This window comes from Oryx dammah, unplaced genomic scaffold (assembly GCF_014754425.2).
Source record: "Oryx dammah isolate SB20612 unplaced genomic scaffold, SCBI_Odam_1.1 HiC_scaffold_10, whole genome shotgun sequence".
NCBI lineage: Eukaryota > Metazoa > Chordata > Mammalia > Artiodactyla > Bovidae > Oryx > Oryx dammah.
The window spans coordinates 79,438,441-79,462,880 of record NW_024070194.1 but is presented as its reverse complement, the minus strand read 5'-3'; the positions used below and the strand labels follow the sequence as shown (position 1 = coordinate 79,462,880).

Sequence of the window (24,440 nt, the reverse complement as noted above, 5' to 3'; positions counted from 1 at the left end):
CAGACTTTTGGACTCTGTGGGAGAACGCAAGTGTGGAGGATGATTTGAGAGAATCGCATTGAAACATGTATATTCAGTTCAGTTCAGTTCAGTCGCTCAGTCGTGTCCGAGTCTTTGCGACCCCATGAATCGCAGCACGCTAGGCCTCCCTGTCCATCACCAACTCCCGGAGTTCACTCAGACTCACGGCCATCGAGTCAGTGATGCCATCCAGCCATCTCATCCTCTGTCATCCCCTTCTCCTCCTGCCCCCAATCCCTCCCAGCATCAGAGTCTTTTCCAATGAGTCAATTCTTCTCATGAGGTGGCCAAAGTACTGGAGTTTCAGCTTTAGCATCGTTCCTTCCAAAGAAATCCCAGGGCTGATCTCCTTCAGAATGGACTGGTTGGATCTCCTTGCAGTCCAAGGGACTCTCAAGAGTCTTCTCCAACACCACAGTTCAAAAGCATCAATTCTTCAGTGCTCAGCCTTCTTCACAGTCCAACTCTCACATCCATACATGACCACTGGAAAAACGATAGTGGGAGAAGGCAAGGGTGGGATGATTTGAGAGAATAGCATTGAAACATGTATATTACCATATGTGAAATAGATCGCCAGTCCAGGTCTGATGCATTTGACAGGGCACTCAGGGCTGGTACACTGGGACAACACTGAGTGATGGGATGGAGAGAGAGGTGGGTGGGGTGCGGGGGAGGGGAGGTTCAAGATGGAAGACACATGTACACCCATGGCTGATTCATGTGAATGTATGGCAAAAACCACTACAATATTGTAAAGTAATTAGCCTCCAATTAAAATAAATTAATTAATTTACAAAAAATTATGTATAAAAGTATAAACAATTTTTAGTATTATTTTGTGCACACTTTTAAATTGTCTCATACAGTGTCATGAATAAAAGGTTATTTGACAAAAGCTGGAAAATAAAAAAGTTATTGCCAAAGATGATGCATCTTAAGAAAGAGAGAGAAGATAATAACCCCCTTGCTTCTCCCTGTCTACCCTTTGCTCTCCTGTCTTCTGGGCACACTTCCCATGGGCAGAATCAAGCCAGAAGTCAATTGGCTGAGAAATCTGAAAAATGCAGCTTGCAGGATGAGCTCCTTTCAATGCAAAAGAGACAGGGAAGAGTGGAGAATGGAGCTGAAAGCAAGCAGATAAATGCTTTGCAGGGTACATTCTGGATTTACAATGAAGTCCTTTAAAAACCGTGCAATTTTCAGCTTTCCAGAATGAAGGTCATATACTTCTGTTTCATCATCTGATTGTGCAAAAGGACCTTTGAAAGCTTACAAGGAAATTCTAAAGAAGTCCCTGACCTGGGAAGGGGACCCAATGGGACCGGGGACCCAATGGGACAAGGGCCCCTCAGTTGGCACATCCCTTGGGGATCAAGCCCTCATTTACCCTTCTGCTCTAACTGTATCTTCCAGCTTCTGAGTGGGAAGGACTCTAGAATCATGATCTCTGGAAAGTGGGAATTGTTGTTGTTCAGTCTCTATGTTGTGTCTGATGGTTTGTGACCCCATGGTCTGCAGTGCACCAGACTTGCCTGTCCTTCACTATCTCCCAGAGTTTCCTCAAACTCGTATCCACTGAGTCGGTGATGCCATCCAACCATCTCATCCTCTGTCACTCCTTTCTCACCCTACCCTCAATTTTTCCCAGCAGCAGGGTCTTTTCCAATGAGTGAGCTCTTCACATCAGGTGCCCAAAGTATTGGAGTGTCATCTTCAGCAAACGGGAAACTGGGATAAATAAAGCAAAATGCAGGCTTCACAAGGTTGCCAGTATTCCAATAAAAATATCAGACATAACAGAAGATTGACAAGACAGTGACAAAAATCAGTTCAGTTCAGTTGTTCAGTCGTGTCCAGCTCTTTGCAACCCCATGGACTGTAGCATGACAGGCCTCCCTGTCCATCACCAACTCCTGGAGCTTACTCAAACTCAGGGTCATCAAGTTGGTGATGTCATCCAACCACCTTATCCTCTGCCATCCCCCCCCCCCCGCCACCTTCAATCTTTCCCAGCATCAGGGTCTTGACAGATGAGTCAGCTGTTCGCATCAGGTGACCAAAGTACTGGACTTTCAGCTGCAGCATCAGTCCTTTCAGTGAATATTCAGGGCTGATTTCCTTTAAGATGGACTAGTTGGATCTCCTTGTAGTCCAAGGGACTCTCAAGAGTCTTCTCCAACACCATAGTTCAAAAGCATCACTTCTTCAGCACTCAGCTTTCTTTATGGTCCAACTCTCACATCCATACATGACTACAGGAAAAACCATAGCTTTGACTAGATGGACCTTTGTTGGCAAAGTAATGTCTCTGCTTTTTAATATGCTGTCCAAGTGGCTCATAGCTTTTCTTCCCAGGAGCAAGCATCTTTTAATTTAATGGCTGCAGGCACCATCTGCATATTTTGGAGCCCCCCAAAAATAAGTCTCTCACTGTTTCCATTGTTTCCCCATCTATTTGCCATGAAGTGATGGGACTGGATGCCATGATCTCAGTTTTCTGAATGTTGAGTTTTAAGCCAGCTTTTTCACTCTTCTCTTTCACTTTCATCAAGAGGCTCTTCAGTTCTTCTTTGCTTTCTGCCGTAAGGACAGTGTGTTCTCCACATCCGCGACAAAAATATGCAATATGAACAGGTTTCTGGAAACAATCTACAATAACTCCTATTTTGCACTAAATAGAATATTTCCCCTTTATTCTATTTATTTACTTTTGGTTGTGTCCATGGTCTGTGGGATCTTAGTTCCCCAACCAGGACTGAACCCATGCCAACAGTGGAATCTCAGAGCCTTTACCTCCAGGGAAGTTCCTTTTCCTTTATAGAATAACATTTTCAGAAATTCATGCTTTTTGCCCTTCAATCAGAAGTGTATCACTTAGACCAAGAGAACAAACAGAAGGACTATTGACTGATCTAATAGCATGAAAAATAACCAAAACGGATTAATTAGATTGCTGCAGACTTTTATAAGGAAGACCAACATAAGAGAGGTTGTTGATATGTTTCTTCAATGTTTTTCCAGAATAAAATCTCAAATCCTGAACACTCTCAGGTTCACAGGTTTGATAAATTCCATTCTGCAGAATACAAGTAGGGTCTTCAGTGACAACTTAGGAACTATACACCAGCACCATCCAATAGAAATATAACATGAGCCATAATAAAAAAATAAGTGGTGGGTGAAATGAGTGAAAAGTGTCACTCATTTTTTAGGTACAAAATTGTACTTTTTAGGTACGAATTTCTAGTTATAAAATAACTCATGGGGATATAATGTACAGCACGGTGACTATAGTCAATAACGCTCTATTGCGTATTTGAAAGTAGCTTGAAGAGTGAATCTTGAAAAACAAGAACATGAAACTGGTAAGTCATTTTAAGAGTATTTTACACTCAGTACATCAAAAATATAATGGCGATATGCAATTAATATAAAATTTAATTAATAAACTAATTTTGCTTTCCTTCTAATCTAATCTTTGAAATCTTTCATGTATTTTATGCTTTCAGCATGTCTCAATTCAGATACTAAATTTTTATTGGAAATATTTGATTTGTATTTAGATTTTATAAAACATGCAGTTGCCAAGAAAAATTCATGTGTTCATGTTCTGAGCACACATTTTTTAAAAAATGTTTTTCAGTAACTGTATCAAGTATCAGTTTTTAAGTTTTAATTAAAATTAAATACAATTAAAAATTCAGTTTTTCACTCATGGCCATGGTGGCTGTGCTTGACAGATGCAGGATGCTCATGGCTACCAGATTAAACAGTGAAAAATTCCATGAGACCAGGACTGTAAAATCCTGAGCTTTTATTTTTTTAACGTTTTTAACTTCATCATGTTATTTTTTGATGGGACCTATTTTTTTCTTCATAATGATTCATTTGAAGCCTGTAAATGAAAAGAAGCTGTGTTCTTGTGTCAGTAAGGAAGCAAATGTAGAAGAAGGAGGGAAGCTTCTCATGACAGGGTGTTTGTAGATGCATGAAAGAAAGAAAATCAACCTAAATCTTCAAGGTCTGCTGGATAGAATGGAGGTCCGCGGAGCAGAACAACAGGCTTGGGAAATGAACTTGTTCACTTTCAGACAGCGCTCTTTGTCATGACAGAAACTTGATTCAAACTGACTTTGACAATGAAGTTTCTCGATGGACTTGAGGAACTAAAACGTCTGCAGGCTCTGTAATGAGAAACTTGGGCATGGCTGAACCCAGGGGTTCAAACAATATCATCAGGATTTGATTTATCTCAGTCTCTTGATATCAGTACCTTGCTTTCAGTCTCAGAGTTTCTCCAACAGTGGCAAGATGGTTGCCAGTCCATGTCCTGTCCTTCACGTCCCTATCAGAGAGGGTGTGCTTCTTCCCTAAAAGACGCAGCAGGATTCCAGGCTTTCTGGTCATTGTCCTCTCCTTGGGCCAGGTCACTTGATTTACTATCTGAGCCACCAGGGAAGCCCCGAGAAGGCTACTTGGTTCCCCCCAAAGTGATTGGTGGCTCAGACAGCAAAGAATCTGCCTGCAATGCAGGAGGCTGGCATTCGATCCCTGGGTCGGGAAGATCCCGTGGAGAAGGGAACAGCTACCCACTCCAATGTTCTTGCTGGGAGAATTACATGGAGAGAGGAGCCTGGCAGGCTACAGTTCATGGGGTCACGAAGAGTGAGACATGCCTGAGCGACTAACACACGTTCAGAATTTATGCAGCTTCATGAGAAATACTATACCATCTGCCAAGTGTTTCATCTCCTTTTTGCATTTGTCTTGTGGAAACCCACACTTTTCCCAAGCTACCTAATCTTGAGGAATTTGTTTAACCTCATTGTGCTTCATAATATTATGGGAACAATAACAGGACCTTCCTTGTACATTCATAATAAAAATTAAATAAGCTAATATATGTGAAAGATAAGACAATGTATGAATAGAGTCTGGCAGATAAGTTCTAAAAAAAGTCCACTAAATAAATCTGCAAAAATGTGATATTATCTATTTTTCTTAGAAAAGAAGATTCATTGACTTCTCCAGTGAGTTCATATATGCCTTTTTCTGTCAAAGTGGGCTCCAGAGAGAGGAAAAACCACTGGAAATGTTTAATGAGTTAATGAATGAATCTCATTGTCAAAGTCAAGGAAGTGTATGCTTTTTTCAAAGGCATTCCTGTGTCCTTAAATACAGTTTGCCTGTATTGTGATTTCTAGCTTAGGAGGACGTGTCAGAATTTAATTAAATTAAAACCAGGGCAGCCCTCCTCTCAAAGACACTCTGGTTAAGTGAAACGGTACCAAGGAACCATGTGGGTATCATGACCATCGTGAGAAATTGTCTTCTCTCTTCTTTTCTTATTGTCCCAATATTTGGTTTAATCAAGTTATAGGAATTATAGTAAATGGGGTGTTTCTGGGAAAAGATTCCTTGAGAAATTAAGGTAACATCTACAGTTGCCTGTGCTGGGGAAAGCAGGACTCATTCCTACTCAGAGGATGAAAACACCCAGACACGGAAGGAGAATGAGGCTGCCAATTGCCTGGTCCTGATAACACCAAGTTGATATCTGATGAGAAGCTGAACCTCAGAATCCTTTTTGGTTGGACATGTTCAATGAAAAAGAGCCATCCACAAAAGGTGATTCAAGGTACAACATCCTCTGCCTTCTCAACAGGACTAGCCCTCTGTATCCATCCCACCCCCACACCTGCTCTAAAATTACCACCTTGGGGCCACGTCACTGACGGGCACATCATTCAGTAGCCCCTGGCCTGTTACAGATATATTTACCACTTGCAGGGACACACATCCGTATCCTGCCCCTCCACCCCCACCCGCCACTGTCACACAGATAACGTATTAGACCAACAGACTGGCGTATGTGAATTTTCCCAGTTCCCCTCACCTCTCCATACTTACATTTTCCCAAGTAAATGTGCAGTTCCTTCCACCACGAAGTCTTTCTGTGGTCCCATACAACTTGCTTTGGCCAATGAAATGTGGACCGAAATGGCGGTGGACAAGTTTTGAGCCTACACCAAAGGGCAGCACATTTTCTGCTTGCTTCTTTTGCTCAGAACTCTGCCACACCATTCCTCTGGTTCCAGAAGAATGAAACACACGTGGAACAGAGCCACCCTGGCCAGTCAGCAAAACCTGGAAGAATGGCAATGCATATTATTATTAGCCATGGGGGTTTGGGCTGCTTTGTTACATGGTATGGCTAGGTAATATTTGACTAGTAGACCAGCTATCAGCGAAGAGGGAGCAAGGCTCAGAGAGTCTTGGCCACAGCAGGTGAAATGTCTGGCGGGGAAGGTTGATAGGATCGTCATTATAGCCATTCCTTATCCCTCCTTCCTTGCTATCTGTAATTATAGAATCTAAAAAGTGCAATATGTTACAGCTGGGCCTCTGATCCAGTTCTAGTCAAAGATACAGAAGTAGAGATTTCCAGGGGACTCCTGAGAAAAGTTTTCCTGTTTGAGCAAAAGATGGGAGGCTTCTGGTGCTGTCCTCCCTGCTTCTTCCTGCCTCGGAGGTGGTCTTGAAGCCTGGATCCATAGCAAGCTACTGGCAAGTAGAAAATGAGCAGCATGAGGTTGAAAAACCAACAGCTTGAGGAAGAGAGAGGAGGAAGAAGGAAGAGCCTGGGTTCTTGATGAAACTGCTGAGCAGCTAAACCAGCAGCAACCAGCGCCTATCTCTGGCCTTCTTCCAACGAGAAATACAATCAGTGCCGGTTTTGTTTACACCTCTGTTACGAATGCATTCCCAGATGATATGCCTGTGTTATGGTTGGACTTGGATCTGACCCATTCTGTTCACATCAGAAAGACGATGCAGTTTCCTTGTTGGTGTTGGAGGAGCTGAAGTAGAAGGAAACTCTAAAGGTTTTGTCACTATTGTGGAGAGGGAGAGGGAAACATTAGTCTTAGCATTTAACATCAAATAGGAACCCCCTAGAAACAGATGGGGAAGCTTTGAGTACTTCTCTTTCTGCCCTGACCCATGTGATCCATTAAAATCCAACCCATCCATCATTCTTAGCCTGTTCCCTGAAGCTTTCTCAAACTCCAGCCAGAATGACTCACCACTTGCTCTGAATCCCTCTAGTTGTTTCCTGCTAGTTGCAGCCTGGGTGTACCCCTCAGTTGGCAGGTCACCCTTGGCCCTGCAGGAATCTGGCTGTGTATGTGTCTTATTTTCCCTACAAGGAGAGTGTCTCAACAGCCCCTGCAGAATCTCCTGCAGAACTTTGTAGAGAGTGGTCAGCATGCATCAGGCTTTCAGAACTAGTGCTAGCTTTTAAGAAAACGAAGTGCATATGAACTTGCTTTACAGCAAGCCTAGCATCACACCCAGGCTTGTGGGTGTATCTGGAAACCTAATTACGGATTGGCAGCAAAAACAGTTCAGTTTAGGGTGGTTTCTATTGTAGAGGAAGCAGATTAAAAAAGAAATGAGAGGAGAAATAAAGAACAATCCAAAGTCACCTCCAAAGAGACCAAAGTCTGTATCATTTATTCCCTCTTGGGAGCCTTCCTATCAGAAGTTCTGATGATAGAAAGTCAGCAGTCTGGCACATTTCTGCATTTTTACCCTGTTCCTTAAAATATATGTTGGATTGTTTAGAATTTTTAGCTACCACTTTATACAGAATTGTAAAGTAAAATAAAAAATAAAAATAAATTAAAATATAAATTAAAAAAAAATAATAAAAAGAAGAGAAAAACTCTAACCTGGCCAGTACCTGAATGCATAGCCAAGAAGTGGGGTAGTGGGATCACTCCTTGGACTGGGTACCCCAGAGAAGGCCCTGAAACAAGGATTTGAGGCAAATGGCTTCTTTGGGAGAAGATTCCAGGAAACACAGGAAGAATGTGGGAATGAGGCAGCAAAGGGAAGGAAGGAGCATGGATGGCTTAAAAAGTGAGTTAGACGTACTTTGGCCACCTGATGCAAAGAACTGACTCAGCTGGAAAAGACCCTGATGCTGGGAAAGATTGAGGGCAGGAGGAGAAGGGGACGACAGAGGATGAGATGGCTGGATGGTATCATCAACTCGATGGACATGAGTTTGAGTAAGCTCTGGGAGCTGGTGATGGACAGGGAGGCCTGGCATGCTACAGTCCACGGGGTCGCAAAGAGTCAGACATGACTGAGCTACTGAACTGAACTGAACCTGTGGGTACCTGGATCTGGTGTCTTGGTGGGGAGTTCTGTGGAGACCCCACCTCCAAAACATTTCACTATGTAACGAAAAGTTACTACACCAAGATTGGAAGAAAATATTATTTTTATAAAATAAATATAAAATATTTTATAAAAGGAGTTACCATTTCTGCTTCCTTATTATTTTTTAAACTTTATATTACACAATGAACACATATCTTTGATAACCTCCTCACAAAAGCTTTGAGAAAATATCATGTCACTCATTGTCAATAATGACAGTAAAATGATTTTGTTGACTTAACCCATCTGAGCCTCTGCTGTCAGCTTCTGTTTAGCACAAGGGTACCAGCTCACAGGAGCTTAGCAGCCTTTGCTCTGCTGCCCTCATTCCCCAAGTTCATGTTTCATATCAGTGCAGCCCTCCCAACAGTATCCATTCATTCTTTCAAGAAAATATTTATAGACTACCCACCGTGTGCCGGGAACTTCCCTAGGCACTAGACAAAACCAGACCTCATCCCAACCCTCATGCAAGGAACTGAGCAAAAAAAAGAAATTTTTTTAAGAAGTCTGTCTTTGAGAAGCACAACCAGGAGTGTTCTCTACAGGAGTTCTATGAGGTCCCAGTTCTCTGGGAAACTAAAGTAGGGGATTTTGATCTAATGGGGTAAGCTGCCCTTAAGAAGCGAGATTCAACCTAAGTTCTGAAGGATGCAGAGAAGTTAACTAGGCATAAATTTGCTGCATTTCTAATGTGTCCATGTTGGGGTCTTGACATGCTACTTTCCAACCTCTGCCCTCAAAGACATAGCCATCTAACTGTCAGGCCACAGCCAAGTTTCCTAACATAACAGAGAGAAAAAAGAGCAGTGTTGGAGTAATTCCCTAGTGTCTGTAGAAAGATGGGAAAGTTCAAAGCAAGCGGCAGTCGATAAGCACTGAGCGGCCAGGAAAGCCTCTGTGGAGGAAGTGTAGCTTGGGTTCAGCTTTTATGCCAACAAGGAGGAAAGGTTCCCAAGGAAGAGCAACCACACGCCCAAATACTCAGAGGGGTTGACATCAGGGGCCCTGCTGTTGGACAGTGAGGCGACCAGCAGGATGAGAGCAGAAGCTGAGTGGTAGGTGGAAGAGATGGCCTGTCCTTGGAGGCCGGATAAAGATGCTTGGACGTGATGTGATGGGAGTCCATGGTGCTATCTACAGGAGGACTGATGGAGCTGACTTTACCCCCAGAAGGAGAGGAGCTAGAGGGGCTGGCCACAGTGATCCAGACAGCAAGAGAGAGGGCCTCTCACAACGAGGGCTGTCTTCCTTGTATCCATGGTAAATCAGGCTTGAAGAGGTTCACTGAATTTTTAGCTTCTGAAAAGGAAATTTCTATTATTAATAGAAAGGGAAACATCCTTATATTATTTGATGGAATAGATTGTGTCTCATTTATTTTATCTATCTGTCTCTTACAACCAAGGAAATATACTGAAACCCAACTGATTCCTGTCCTTTCCCAGAATGTCTCTGCAAACAGACCATATTCGCAACTCATCCAGGACTCAGCTCTCCTGGAGCAAACCGTGGACTGGGAGACCCTTCTCCTGCTCTGAGGAACCCCTCTTCCTGATCCTCAACACTTCTGACCCACAAAAGTCGCTGCCAGCTGTGCTGGGGAGGGAGGGTGGGTGGGGGGTGTAGGTAATACTGTCAGAGAGCCAAACTACTGCAGGGGCTGCAGAGGCAGCAGGGCGGGGCTCAGGAATCACTTCCACCCAGAGGCTGGTGGACCAAGAGGTGCCTGCTCTGCCCCATTGCTTCCTGGGACCAGTAACTCCTTGGCTGGACCATACCTCTGTAGGCCATTTTCTAGCATGTCCCCCTACTGGAATTCCCCTTCCTGTACCAGATCTCTCCAGGAAAGGTGAATTGCTAAGTTCTATGGTATTCTGTCTTACTGTACATTTTAAGGGCCTTTTGAGCAACAATAGAGAGTCAGCTTTACTCCCGCTTCAGCACACACTGCAAAGCTCCAATCAAGACATTCTTCTTGTTGTTCAGTTGCTCAGTCGTGTCCGACTCTTTGAGACCCCATGGACTGCAGCACAGCAGGCTTCCCTGTCCCTCACTGTCCCCTGGAGTTTGCTGAAACTCATGTCCATCGAGTCGGTGATGCCATCCAACCATCTCATCGTCTGTAATCCCCTTCTCCTCCTGCCCTCAATCTTTCCCCATGTCAGAGTCTTTTCCAATGAGTCAGCTCTTCACATTAGGTGACTGAAGTATTGGAGCTTCACTTTCAGCCTCAGTCCTTCCAATGAATATTAAGGGTTGACTTCCTTTAGGATTGACTGGTTTGATCTTGCAGTCCAAGGGGCTCTCAAAAGTCTTCTCCAACACCTCAGTTCTATGGGTGACAATCTGGAGCTTTGCTCAAAACTCTACAGTAAGTCCCCTATTTTCGTTCTGAGAGCATGTCCCTAAGTCCAATTTGTTCTTAAGTCCAACAAAGTTAGCCTAAGGAACCCAGCTAACACAATTGACTATACTGTACTGTAAGGTACTGTAATAGGTTTATAATACTTTTCACACAAATAATAAGTAGAAAATAAACAAATACAAAAAATAAAGAAAACATTTTTAATCTCATAGTACAGTGCCTTGAAAAGTAGAGCAGTACAGTACAACAGCTGGCATACAGAGGCTGGCATGCATGTTCACATCTTTGAAAGTCTGCAAAACTTGAAGGCCTGTATGTAGGGGGCCTTACTGTATTTGCCTAGCAAACATGCTGTTTTTATTTTGATTTTAAGTTTATTGGGGCAGCACATAGAAATAATGGGGTATGATGGCCCACAACTTCCAAGCTTGTCCTTGATACCACCCCCTGAGCCCTTTTCAGTTACAGACTCTTATTAAAAGTCCTACACCCTTATCTGTACTTTCATACCAAGGACAAGTGGCTTGCATTCAGAAAAAATACAGTGAATAAATTGTTTAATTAATTATCTAGCTTCCCTACGGACCTGGATACTTCCTTTCGGTGAGCACCTGCCTAAAAGGTTTTCAGGAACCCACTTCTCCCCAAACACCCTACTCAGATCAGACGTTTCAGCTTCTGGGGCCTCTTTTGGAAATAGGAGCTTTCCTGAATCTCTGACGCCCTCTAGTGGCTATCTCAGGCTTAATTCTTGCCTAAACTCAGCAGTCCTTCCATCCCCTACTAAAATTAAAACAAGCCCTGAAATTAAAAATGAAAAAAGGAAAAGCACATATCCTTTTCTTCTGATTCTCTGAAAGTACAAAAAAGCAAATTTAGGGATGTCTACTTTCTGAAACCATGAAGGTTCATCTGGCCTCTTACCAGCCCTGGTTGGTTTGGGTTTTAAAACTTTGATCGCATTTTTCAGTCTGCTCTGTACCCCAAATGACTTTCCATTTGCCCCAAAGACATACTTTAATTTGGTCTTTAATTTGTTTCGGAGAAACCCTGAGTGTCTTCTTCTCAAAAACACCACCAGCAACACACGGGAGGGGCCCAACTGTGTCCTTTAAGTGGAGGAGGGCAGACTTCCCTGCCAAGGTGCCCCCGCAAAGCCTCTGCGTGACTCCAGGTGCCAGGGGCATCGCAGAGAGCCTTGTCAGGACTAGAGATGCTGCTGTCTCTTTTGACTTTGGCAGATAGGTGGAACCTGGGTGTGGTTTGAAATTGGCTACATTGGTCATTTTTATGAATCGATTTCTACAAACCCATGAGAAGTGTTCCTAATATAAATAGCCTGTATTATTCTTGTATCACCTTCATCTAACCCCTGGGAGTGCTAAAGAAAAGCCCATCATACTTACCTGGCCTTCAGCCTGAAGCAGGCAACTAGGCCGCTGGCTAGGAGGAGACTGAAGGAGAAGGAGACAGTGCGTCTGATGACATTGCTATTCCCTTGGCTGAGAGGAAACAAGTATTTGCTGCTCTTGTTTTGCTGACCATTGAATAGCTCATCTAGTGGGTCAGGTATGACCGTCTCCATTTTACAGATGAGGACATTGAAACACAGACATAAATAATTTTCCCAAGATCACACTACGTTAGAGGCAAGGTTACGATTCAAATCCACTTCTGACTCTCAACCCCGCTCTTTATTCTGCCCTGCCTCTTATCTTACTTAGCTGAGGGCTTCAGGTCCTTCACTCAGTCTGTGTGAATGGGGCCTCTGGAGTTGAGCAATGTGCACCCTGCATGTCTGTCCAGAGCGGCTCAAACTTTGATTGCCTTGAAACCCTCCCATGACCCAGATTCTAAGCCGGCCTGAGGACTAGAATCTTGATACTCAAAGTGTGGCCCCTGAAACCACAGCATCAACAATACTTGGGAGCTTTTAAGAAATATAAGTTGGCAGGCCCCACCCCAGACCCAGTGAATCACAAACGTCAAGGTTTGAGACTAGAAATGTATACCCAGAGCTTCTCAACTTTGAGGTGCACTCAGATCACCTGGGGGTCTCGTTAAGTGCAGTTTCTGCCTCTCTAACCAGCTCCCAAAGGATGCCAAAGCCATGAGCCACCTTTGTCATAACATGCCCCTAAATCAGTAATTCTCACACTTAAGCCTGCATTCAGTTCACCTGGAGGGCTTAATAAAACAGACTGATGGTGCCCCATCCCCCAAAATTCTGATTCACAGGGTCTGGAATGGGGCCCAAGAATTTTCTAACAAGTTCCCAGGAGACGCTGGTAAAACGATCCTTCTTTGAGAACCCCTGCCCTAGCCTATAAGAACTTCCTTCAGTTAGACGGTTAACCTCATGCTTTTGGGCTCTGCATTTGCATGAAGCCACACTTAGTCCTTGAATCCTGGCTTCTTAGGGTTGAAAATAACTTTAGAGACCAGAGGCAAAGCCAGGGTGCAGCAGCTAGACTTACTGTATTCAGAGTTGTTTACTCTGCATCCTGCTGGCTCTGCAGCTCCATAAATTTTCCAGCATCCAGCAGTTGCAGTGGTTTTGGTGAGCTCTGCATCTCAGGCTGGTTTTGTAAGCACTTGAATCCCTAGTAGACACACATGTCATTGGTACAATCTGTGAAAACACAGGCGCCTCCTACCTCACAGCTCTTCGAGAAGAGGGCTTTGGAAAAAACCAGCAGCCGCACTGGCAGCCATGGTGGAGAGAAAATGCAGCAGCCAGCAGGCAAACCCAGACAAGGTAACTCAGCACAGAGGCCCTGGAGCAAAGCAATAAACCAGGACTCTGACAGCTACTGCATTCACATTCTGCTGGGCAACCCCGAAAAGGTTGCTTAACCTCTCTTTTCCAGAGAAAATGCTTTTCCTTAAGGTAAATAATACTCTTATTCAAGGAAATGCATAAAAGGGAGGGTCTCAGATATGGTCGTAATCAGTTTCTGTTAGTGACAAACCACCCATTTATTAAAGCTCATGATATTTGAGAAAAAGTAGTCCTGTATATTCCTTTTTCTTAATCAATTTTTACTGGAGTGTAGTTACTTTACGAGGTTGTGTGAACTTCTACTGCACAGCAAAGTGTATATACATGCATCCCTCCCTTCTGGACTTCTCTCCCATCTGGCACCCCCCAGTGCACTGAGTAGAGTTCTCTCTGCTATGGAGTATGTTCCCTTCAGTTGTCTTACATATTTTCCTGAAGCCAAGGTTTGGAACTGGCATGCCATCACTTCCTCCATATTCTAGTGGCCAAAGTCAGACCCAAGACCAGTCCACTGCTTCATGGGAGGAGCCGCAACATCACACGGTAAAGATAGAGAGGAGGGGGTAGTTTGGAGCCACTTTGCAATCAACCACAGAAGAGTTTTCTCAGTTTGGGAGACACTGAGACAGAGATGCCTAAGGCAATGGTTTACTTGGTTACTTGAGAAGTGAAGGAAATGCTAGTGGGAGCATAGGGGATTGAGACCCAGAGGAAAGCAGCTGGTAAAACATGCACACTCTGGCCAGCCAGCACTCTGGCAGATAGAGCTGAATTTCACTGGAAAACTCTGGGAGTGCTGGACACATGCCTTTCTGTTATCCTACCTGAGAGAGGGAGCTAAGGCATTTATATATCAATTCTTAGCAGTTATTATTGAGGGCTTTTTCCAGGGGGCACTGATTTCCCATCACTTCAGCCTCCCCTGCTGGGCAGGTGCTGGTAGTTGGTGGCCTGGCCCCTTTGCACCAAAGGAGTGAGGGTCAGGATATGCAAGTGGGACACCCGTGCTACCTCCTGCAATGGTGATTAAAAAAAAGAAAAAACTCAAGCTTCGCTTTTAAGTTAGTTAAGTAATAATATCTTTTCCCCCGCTAGTTTGAGGTCTTTTTGTTTTATTTGCAGATGATGCTTCATTTCTTTTGCTAGCAAAGTTTGGAACACTAGATGGCGTCATATCAAGATATCATGCAGCTCTGGAAGCAAAATGCGATGTTCCTGGTTGTCCTTGGAATTGAACAATTAGCAGCATGAGTTGGGAGCAAAGAGCTGTGTCTGCTGTAGCTATGGTGGACCACTTCAGCTCTACCAAGAACATTACTCCGGCTGAACTTGCCCCTTGGCACCAACGTCACACACCATGGTGGTCAGGGGGTGGGCAAAGCGTAGAGGGCAGGCAGAGGTCACTGACCTTCTCTAAGGTGTGGGGTTCCCAAAATCACTAGAAGGAAGCGGAAAGAACAATGAAACTTTCTAATCCCAGAAAGGTCTTTGAGCTGTATGGAAATGGGCCAGAAGGAAAACATTAAACTTATAGTAGAGATTCATTCTTGGGGCTGGGAGTGGAGAAGGGGATAGTAAATGAGGTTGAAAGTGAGGATCCAAGACAATTAACATTTTATTTTAAATATTTCATGCAAATGAGACAAAATTTAAGCAATGATCAACTCTTTATAAAAGATACTAGGTAGTTGCCATATTATCATCTCTACTTTTCTTAAATTTCAGAAAAAGTGTGTAGGGAATAGGGTTGGGGGGGAATGATGTTCTCTTGTAATTAGCAAGGTCTGGCAGGCCTGTAGAAGTAACATTGTTTGTTGATTAACATTTGCTAAATGCTTCCCCTTACTGAACCTTCATTTCCTTGTTTATAAAATGAAGATAACAGTAGTATCAATGTCAAGGGTTGTAGTTAAGTCTTAGATGAGGTGATACACCCATATTGCCCAGTCTGGCATCCCAGGAGAGATGCTTCCTCAGAAAATGCTCGCTGCTCCCTTCATCCGTCCCCCAGTGCTCACCATGCCCGTAAGGGTTAGGACCCCCTCCCGTGGAGTCAAACAGATGACTGGCTAATTGTCTGCTGGACTTCCTTGGTGACTCAGATGGTAAAGAATCCACCTGCAATGCAGGAAACCAAGATTCAATCCCCGAGTCAGGAAGATTCCCTGGGGAAAGAACAGCTACCCACTCCAGTATTCTTGCCTGGAGAATTCCATGGACAGAGGAGCCTGGCCAGTTACAGTCCATAGTGTCACAAAGAGTCGGACATGACTGAGTGACTAACATTTTCACTTTTCTAAATATGGCTAGAAACAGAAAAAAAAAATCTTAAACAAAGCCTTACCCTGACTTCTCTGAGTTCAGGGACACCTTTGGTTTAAGAAAAAAACAAAAAACAAAAAAATTGCTTATGGAAATAAGGCTAGAGAGACCCTCTTTATGGAAAGAGTTCAGTTCAGTTCAGTTGCTCAGTCATGTCTGACTCTTTGTGATCCCACAGACCACAGCACTCCAGGCCTCCCTGTCTATCACCAACTGCCAGAGCTTGCTCAAACTCATGTTCATTGAGTTAGTGACGCCATCCATCTCATCCTCTGTCATCCCCTTCTGCTCCTGTCCTCAATCTTTCCCAGAATCAGGATCTTTTCCAATGAGTCAGCTCTTCGCATCAGGTGGCCAAAGTATTGGAGTTTCAGCTTCAGCATCAGTCCTTCCAATGAATATTCAGGACTGATTTCCTTTAGGATGGACTGGTTGGATTTCCTTGCAGTCCAAGGGACTCTCAAGAGTCTTCTCCAACACCACAGTTCAAAAGTATCAGTTCTTTGGCACTCAGCTTTCTTTATAGTCCCACTCTCACATCCATACATGACCACTGGAAAACAATAACTTTGACTAGACAGACCTCTGTCAGCAAAGTAATGTCTCTGCTTCTTAATGTTCTGTCTAGTTTGGTCATAGCTTTTCTTCCAAGGAGCAAGCATTTTTAATTTCATGGCTGCAGTCACCATCTGCAGTGATTATGGAGCCCAAGAAAATAAAGCCTCTCACTGTTTCCATTGTTTCCCCATCTATTTGCCATGAACTGATAAGACCCCGATGCCATGATCTTCATTTTTTGAATGTTGAGTTTTAAGCCAGCTTTTTCACTCTCCTTTCAGTTTCATCAAAAGGCTCTTTAGTTCTTCTTCACTTTCTGCCATAAGGGTGGTGTCATCTGCATATCTGAGGTTATTGAGATTTTGATTCCAGCTTGCTTCATCCAGCCCAGCATTTTACATGATCTATTCTGCATATAACTTAAATAAGCAGGGTGACAATATACAGCCTTGATGTACTCCTTTCTCCATTTGGAACCAGTCCATTATTCCATGTCTGGTTCTAACTGTTGCTTCTTGACCTGCATACAGGTTTCTCAGGAGGCAGGTTAGGTGGTCTGGTATTCCCATCTCTTGAAGAATTTTCCACAGTTTGTTGTGATCTACACAGTCAAAAGCTTTAGCATAATCAATAAAGGAGAAGTAGATGTTTTTCTGGAATTCTCTTGCTTTTTCGATGATCCAGTGGATGTTGGCAATTTGATCTCTGGTTCCTCTGCCTTTTCTAAATCCAGCTTGAATATCTGGAAGTTCTCGGTTCACGTATTGTTGAAACCTGGCTTGGAGAATTTTCAGCATTACTTTACTAGCCTGTGAGATGAGTGTAATTGTGCTGTAGTTTGAACATTCTTTGGCATTGCCCTTGTTTGGGATTGGAATGAAAACTGACCTTTTCCAGTCCTGCAGCCACTGCTGAGTTTTCCAAATTTGCTGGCATATTGTGGAAAGAGGGACTCTGGAATTTAACAATAACCATTTTAGAAATGTTACCGTCTTCTACTCTGAAAGGGCATGAACCTAGTTCTAGAACAGACATGGATTCTTTGGTGTGGCTTGTAAAAATATACATCCTTTCTCCTTTGAATGTAATGAGAACTCTTGATTTTCATGCAAATTAGAGAAAACCCATAACCAGCCTTCACAGCACAAAATACCATGAAGACAAGACAGTAGATGGTAATGGACTGGTAAGAGGGGAAGATATGGGATGAGATCTATTAAATAGAGGTGATAGAGTCTGACCTCTAAGAGAGAGGGCTTCTCTGGCCTTTCTACATCTTGCCTGGGAAGCTAGGGCAGGCTTAGAAGGGAACACAGTATTCCTCAGAGTCTTGTTTTATCTGGGGATCTCTGAATCTAGAAAAGATGGTCCTTAAAGAGTGAGAAGCCAGAGCCTAAACCCATTGGGCTGGGCTTGTTCCCTGCAAGGGTTACAAATAATCTCAGTCTTTTCCACATATCAGAGCCTGCTGGAAGGGTGTGTGTGTGTATGTGTGTGTGATGTACAGGGCCTCCCATCCATTTGATATCATTTACCTATTACTACAGCAATGCTGGTAATAAACAGCTCCAAAATCAGTGATTTGAAATGATAGCTGTTTCTTTAGCTCCTGAATCTAAGGCTTGCAACTGGGGCTGAGCTGAGCTTGGAGGCTCTGGTCTCAGTTGAGCAGCTATTCTTTAAATTGAAATAGCATGGTAAAAGAAGAAACCCTAGACCATCAGAAAGGAAGAAATACAGTAACCAAAACTATGCATAATAACAACAGAATTACCTTTTCTTCCTGAGACTTCTAAATTATATTTGATGTTTGAAGCAAAAATTATAACACTGCCTGATATGCTTATTAAAATATGTAGAGGAAATATTTAAGAAAATTATCTTATGAACAGAGGAGGATAAATGGACATAAAGAGAGGTAAGATTGTCTACACTTCATTCAAATGAGTAAAATGATGACAATAGTAGACTGTGGTGAGTTTTACATATATATATACATATATATATATATATATATATATATATATACATACACATATAGGAGCAACCATTAGGAAAAAACTACACAGAGATACACTGTTGATGAACATTACAAATAGTTCAAGTGCAATTCTAAAAAATTATTCAAATAACTCCTATGAAAGCAAAAAAAATCATAAATGAAAAACAGGAACAAACAAAAGAAAAATAAAATGGCAGACTTAAGCCCTGATATATCAATGCATGCATCACGTATGTGTGCTAAGTCATGTCCGACTCTTTTGCAACCCCATGGACTGTAGCTTGCCAGGCTCCTCTGTGGGATTTTCCAGCCAAGAATACTGGAGCAGATTGCCATTTCCTTCTCCAAGGGATCTTCCCAACCCGGGGATCGAACCCATGTCTCTTGTATTGGCAAGCGGATTCTTTACCACTGAGTCACTTGGAAAATAATATATCAATGTGTGCAAAGTCACTTCAGTTGTGTCTGACTCTGTATGACCCTATGGACTGTAGCCTGTCAGGCTCCTCTATCCAAGAGAGTCTCCAGGTAAGAATACAGGAGTGGGTTGCCTTTTCTTCTCCAGGGACCTTCCTGACCGAGAGAGCAAACTCACGTCTGTTGCATCTGCTGCATTGGCAGGTGGGTTCTTTACCACTAGGGCCACCTGAAGTACATTGAATTTAAATGGTCCAAATATATCAGTTAAAAGACCTTGGCAGAATGGATTAAAAAATGTAATCCAACTATATATTGTCTACAAGAAACTCACTTCAGATATAACAACACGCACAGGTTGAAAGTAAAATGATGGAAACAGTAATCAAAGGAAAGCAGGCATGGCTAGTTACAACAAAGTAGACTAGACTTGAGATAATGGGCTGGTAAGAGGGGAAGATATGGGATGAGATCTATTGAATGGAGATGATAGTTAATAACAGATAAAGTTGACTAGACTTGAGAGAAAAAAAAATTACAGACTTAGTGAGAGAGATTAGACACTGATGAGAGGGTCAATCCACAAAGAAGATATAGTGACACTCACTGTGTATCCCCCAGGCAACACAGATGCAAACTATATGAAACAAACCTGATAAAATTGAAAGGAGTATACAAATCTGCAAATACAATTTCAGACTTCTACCCCGCTCTTTTAATATTTGATGAAACAACTTGTTAGAAAATTGGAAAAGATATACAAGAACTCAACAACGCCATCAACCAACAGGATCTAGTCCACATTTATAGAGTGTCCCCCAGCAACGGAGGAACACACATTCTTTTCAACTGCCGACAGAACATAGATCAAGATAGACCATTTCCTGGGTCATAAAACAAATCCTGATAGATGTAAAAGAATTGAAATCATACAGTGTATGGTCTATCAATGGAGTCAGTCTAGAAATCATCATTCTCCCTGTTCAAATTTATTTGCATAATGAAATTGACAAAACCTGCTATAGTTAACCCCCAGAGTTGATAATATACACAAGTAGCATTAATGGAAGAAGAAATTTTACAAATATAAGAACCAAATCTATACATAAAGATTAGTTTTTGCCTGGAGAATCCCAGGGACGGGGGAGCCTGGTGGGCTGCCATCTATGGGGTCGCACAGAGTCGGACACGACTGAAGCGACTTAGCAGCAGCAGAAGCAGACACTTGAAAGTTTTCTTTATGTAATTAGAGCCCTCAAAGTCCATCTCTCCTGGTAGTTAGGGAACATAATTACCTGGCTAAGACTAACAACTAATTTCATTTTCACCATCAGTCATTAATCCCTGCAATATAACCATAGAACAATCTTGGACAAGAGAAGAAAGAAGCCTGATCTCTTTTCTAGACCTTTGTTCACTCAAGAGGCCAACAACATGCCAACTGATGCCCTTCTTACTGCAAAGATATTGTCAAATAGCCTCTCCTAGGCTGTATCATAGAGCATAGCCCACTTTAAGGTATTTCAACACCTTTTTTCTATTTCAAGACTAGTCTGAAGAGATTTCATGGAGTTTATTCCATGCCTCTTCATGTGAGAAGAAAGCCATTTGGTCATTTATAGCCTAAGGGGACAGAGATAGAAAGAGGAAAGTACACATTGGTTATCATTTCTTTGGGGACAGAGAAAAGAGATTATTTGCTCTATTGGAAGCATTCAGAACCACTGGGATAGTTCATGTAGCCATTAACTTTCAGTTATTCAAACAACTGGGTGACTTTCAATTATTTCTAAATGAGCTTTTTCAATGAAGGGATATATAAGTTCATTTAATAGGAAATGTAATAAGAGTTGGTTGATCCAGGATCTCAATATTGTTATCTGGAGTTTAGGTTCTCTGTAATCCTTGGTTTGCTATTCCCATGGTTGGTTTCATGTTTTAAGGTTGTCCAGGGGACAATGGTAGATTCATCTGACTTCAGTTATGGAAAGAGAGAGTAGTTTACTCTTAAGACCAAGGCAGAACTTCCCTGGATGAGACCAGGAATCCTCTCATCACATGTCATCTACCAGAACTGGGTCACATGACTTTTCCCAAGCCAATCGCAGACAAGGGGGACAACTCTTAATCCCATCAGACTCACTCCTCAAGCTGAAGGGGTTCCTCTGGGTCATAGGGGTTACATGAGGATGGAGCATCTGTAAAAGAGAGGTTCTGTGAAGAAGTAAAAGGGAGATAATGGGTTCTGTGTAGGCAGCTGGGGCTTAGTAACCCTGAGTATGTTTCTAAGAGCAGAAATCTCAGACTCAAACAATGAAATGATCTAGTTGTCTCAAAGAACAGAAGGAGTTCACAGATAAATCAGGCAAGGCTTCATCCAGCAAACCAGTGATGTCATTAGGACCTGGCTTCCCCACCTCTCTGCCTTCTGACTCTACACAGTGGTCTCCTGCCAGCAAAAGGCTACAGCAGATTGAAAGTTTGAATTGCTTAGCATGTTGAGTTGGGAGAGAAGTGGAAAAAGGGAATCAATTCTAATAGTTTCAGTGAAATACTATTCCTTTTGCCAGAATCCTCAGAAAACAGCTCCTCATATCTCATTGGCTTTGATGTGTGCATGCACCCAACCTAAACCAATTATTGTGGCCCAGCAGTGGGACTGACTAGCTTAATCCCAATCATAATCTCTATGTGTAAGCGTAAACTCACAGCAGTGAAAACAAATGTAACCAAAACCCCACAAAATCCATTGGTTTAACCCAGTTAGATTTATTCTTTGCATTCATTCAATATGGATGAACAGTGACTCAACTCCACACAGTTGTTCAGGAACCCACACTCTTTTTCTGTGCAGCTTTGCCCTGGGCATCAGTGTGGATGTGGCAAGCAGAGGGAGATGGAGAGAAATACTCTGGCCCCAGTTGGCATCCACAGCCATGGTGAAATGTGACTGCATTCACGCCTGCCCTGTGGCCACTCTGTTCTAACTCAGCCAAGAGGACTAGGGGGACATATTTCTGAGGACTCTGTTGCTAAATGGTACAACGATAGGGTAGGTTTGACTTTTCTAATTTTTAATCTTTCTTCGAACTAACTGTGAAACTCTTTATGTAAGTTAAATTACTGGGCCATTTTTCCTGATTTCTGAAAGAAAATAAAGTTGTGTTAACCATGGGCAAGCTACTTACCTTCTCTCTGTGTCAGCTTCTGCATCTGTAAACCTTTCATCTGAGCTCAATACTACTTTAAGGTTGTGTACTCATTTGCTAGAACTGCCATGACAAAATACCACAGTAATACAAATGTACTTTTCACACTTATGGAGGCTAGACATCTGAGATCAAGGTGTCTAGAGGGCTGTGCCTCTTTGGCTTGGACCATCTTCTGTCTGTGTCTTTACTTGGTCTTTACTCTGTGCATATCTGTGGCCTGATCTCCTCTTCTTAGAAGAATACCAGTCAATTGGATTAAGGCCCACCCTAATGACCTAATTTTACCTCTGTGAGGACCCTGTCTCCATATACAGACATTCTGAAATACTGGGATATAGGATTTCAACATGTAAATTTGGCGAGGACAGATACAGTTCAACCCATCCCAGGTTAAGATGAAGTTTAGATAATTTAGTACATGTTAGGGCTTAAATCTACAGGTAGAGTGCAGTAGGTATGTGTACTCAACATTAGCTATAAAAAGTATCTTACTTTTTTTAGTAGTAGCAATGGTATTTGAAGTAGTATTAGGTCCCCAGTAAAAATAAAGAAAATGGACAAGGGCCCATTATAAAGGAAAGGGGAAGAGAGACTTTAAAAAGAGAATTGAGATGCAAGGGCATAGTATTTGTATCACAGAATTCCATAACATGTCAAAATGTAGTGGCTTCAACCAACAATATTTATTTTCTTTAAGAATTTGCAGTTTCAACAGGACCCAACAGAGAGCTTGTCATCAGCCGGAGCAGCTCAAAATCGCTCTGAAGTCAATGCCGACTGTCGGCTCTGTTGAACATCTATGTAGGGCTCCTTCATGCAGCCTGAACTTCCCCTCTACACGGTGGCTGTGTTCCAAGCATCCTGAAAGGAAGTGGAAACACAGTGACTTTTAGGACCTTGCCTCAGAAGTCACACAAAGTGGTTTTGGTTGCATTCTACTCATCAAGACAAGTCCAGGTTCAAGAGAAGGAAACGTGAACTGAGGGAAGAAGGCAAGGTTCTGGAAGAGTATGCGATCCTGGAAATACTGTGTGGTCAGTTGTGAAAAATATGATCCCCTGCCTTCCACACAGAGAACTGCCTTCTGGGTTGGATCCTTATACTGTGTTACTCAGATATACTTGGTAGAAAATTTTGATAAGAGTTTTATAAAAGAGAACTATGCAAGTAATGCTTTGGTGGGTTCCATAATCCCCTTTCAACTAGGCACTCATAGAAAGCAGATTGATTTTCTGATTTCTCAAATGATCTTTAAAAAGAAAAAAAAAAAAAAAAGACTAGACACAATCATGTCTCAGCCCTGCACAGGTAATTCAGAGACTTTCCTTTGTAAAATAAGGGCTAGAGATTAAGAAGATCCACAGTGCCCTTATCAGCTCTAATAGTCTGTGAAAAACAGGAGAAAAATAGAATGAATTAAGAAAATGTAAAAGCATTGTGCTGAGTCCATCAAAGGGAGAAGCCAAGCTGTTGCTTGCTTTATATTTGAATGCAGAGCACGGCTTTCATGATGGCAATAATAATTTATTGACAAAATGCTTTTATTGAATTGCCTTTACTGAAGAGGCCCTGCATGCTTTTTCACCACTTGCAACAATTAAAAGCAGCAGTAAACAGAGCCTTTCTATTTAGATTGAAAAGCAACAATTAAGCTTGCTCAGCTATAAATAGGAGGCCGCTTCACATCTACGGCCTCAACAGCACGCATTACAGACTCCAGCCCGTGATGCCCCCATTTATTTCCACAGGACAAACTAATAAATTGTCAAACTCTGACCTGAAAACTGACAGTTTCTTAGAAAATGTAAGTAGGTAAATTATGCATAATTCTAGATAATTACTGGGATGTCCATGAGGCTAGGAAATCAGTATCTATGCTGGAGATCTAAATTTACAGGCAGCAAGCTCTTTCATTTTATCATTATCAAACCATGTTTTGCCTTGGGTGGCTGTCAGTGCTGGCTCTCCTTTGCCTGGGAGGCAGAGAAGAAAATAATGGTTTTAAGAATTAGGGAAAGGAAGAGTGAAAATACAAAGCTCTTTCACTAGATTCCTGTTAGTTCGAGTAATTCAGTAAAGAGACCAGAGCATGAACAGTCAGAGTGAAATATTTTTTTAATAAAAAGAAAACAAAATTGCAAGTGTCATTCATCCCATTTATAAACCATAGCTACTGAGTTTTCAAAGAAGTGAAAGCATTTGATTCAACCTCCTCATTTTCTGCAGGAGGAAACCTGAGGCTCAACAAGCCACGTGTATTGTCCAAGGTCACAGATTTGACTGGGGCAGAGCTGCAACTCAATAGCTTACTTGACTGCCACTTCAATGTTCATTGAATGGAAAAATTTGCCCTCCTTTCATTCTTCTCAGCACAAAGACCAGATTAATGAGACCGAAGTAATAAAAGGTCCAAAGGGTGCCACATTTCTCTGAGTGCAAGATGGTTTTCAAAGGCAACAGGATTTTGCCACTTGGAGTTCCTGGGACTCCTGCCTTTGTATTCCCCATATAGGCCAAGAGTTGCCA

At 42.5% G+C, this 24,440-nt stretch overlaps 1 long non-coding RNA gene across 1 annotated transcript; it reads right to left on the bottom strand.

The window, feature by feature from the left end:
* Positions 1–10,810: 10,810 nt before the first annotated feature.
* On the bottom strand, positions 10,811–17,457 carry LOC120869186. Its single transcript, XR_005722460.1, has 3 exons — positions 17,172–17,457; positions 15,422–15,521; positions 10,811–14,841 (listed from the first exon to the last, which is right to left on the bottom strand). It is a non-coding gene; the product is annotated as an uncharacterized LOC120869186 (long non-coding RNA).
* Between the last annotated feature and the right edge of the window lie 6,983 nt (positions 17,458–24,440).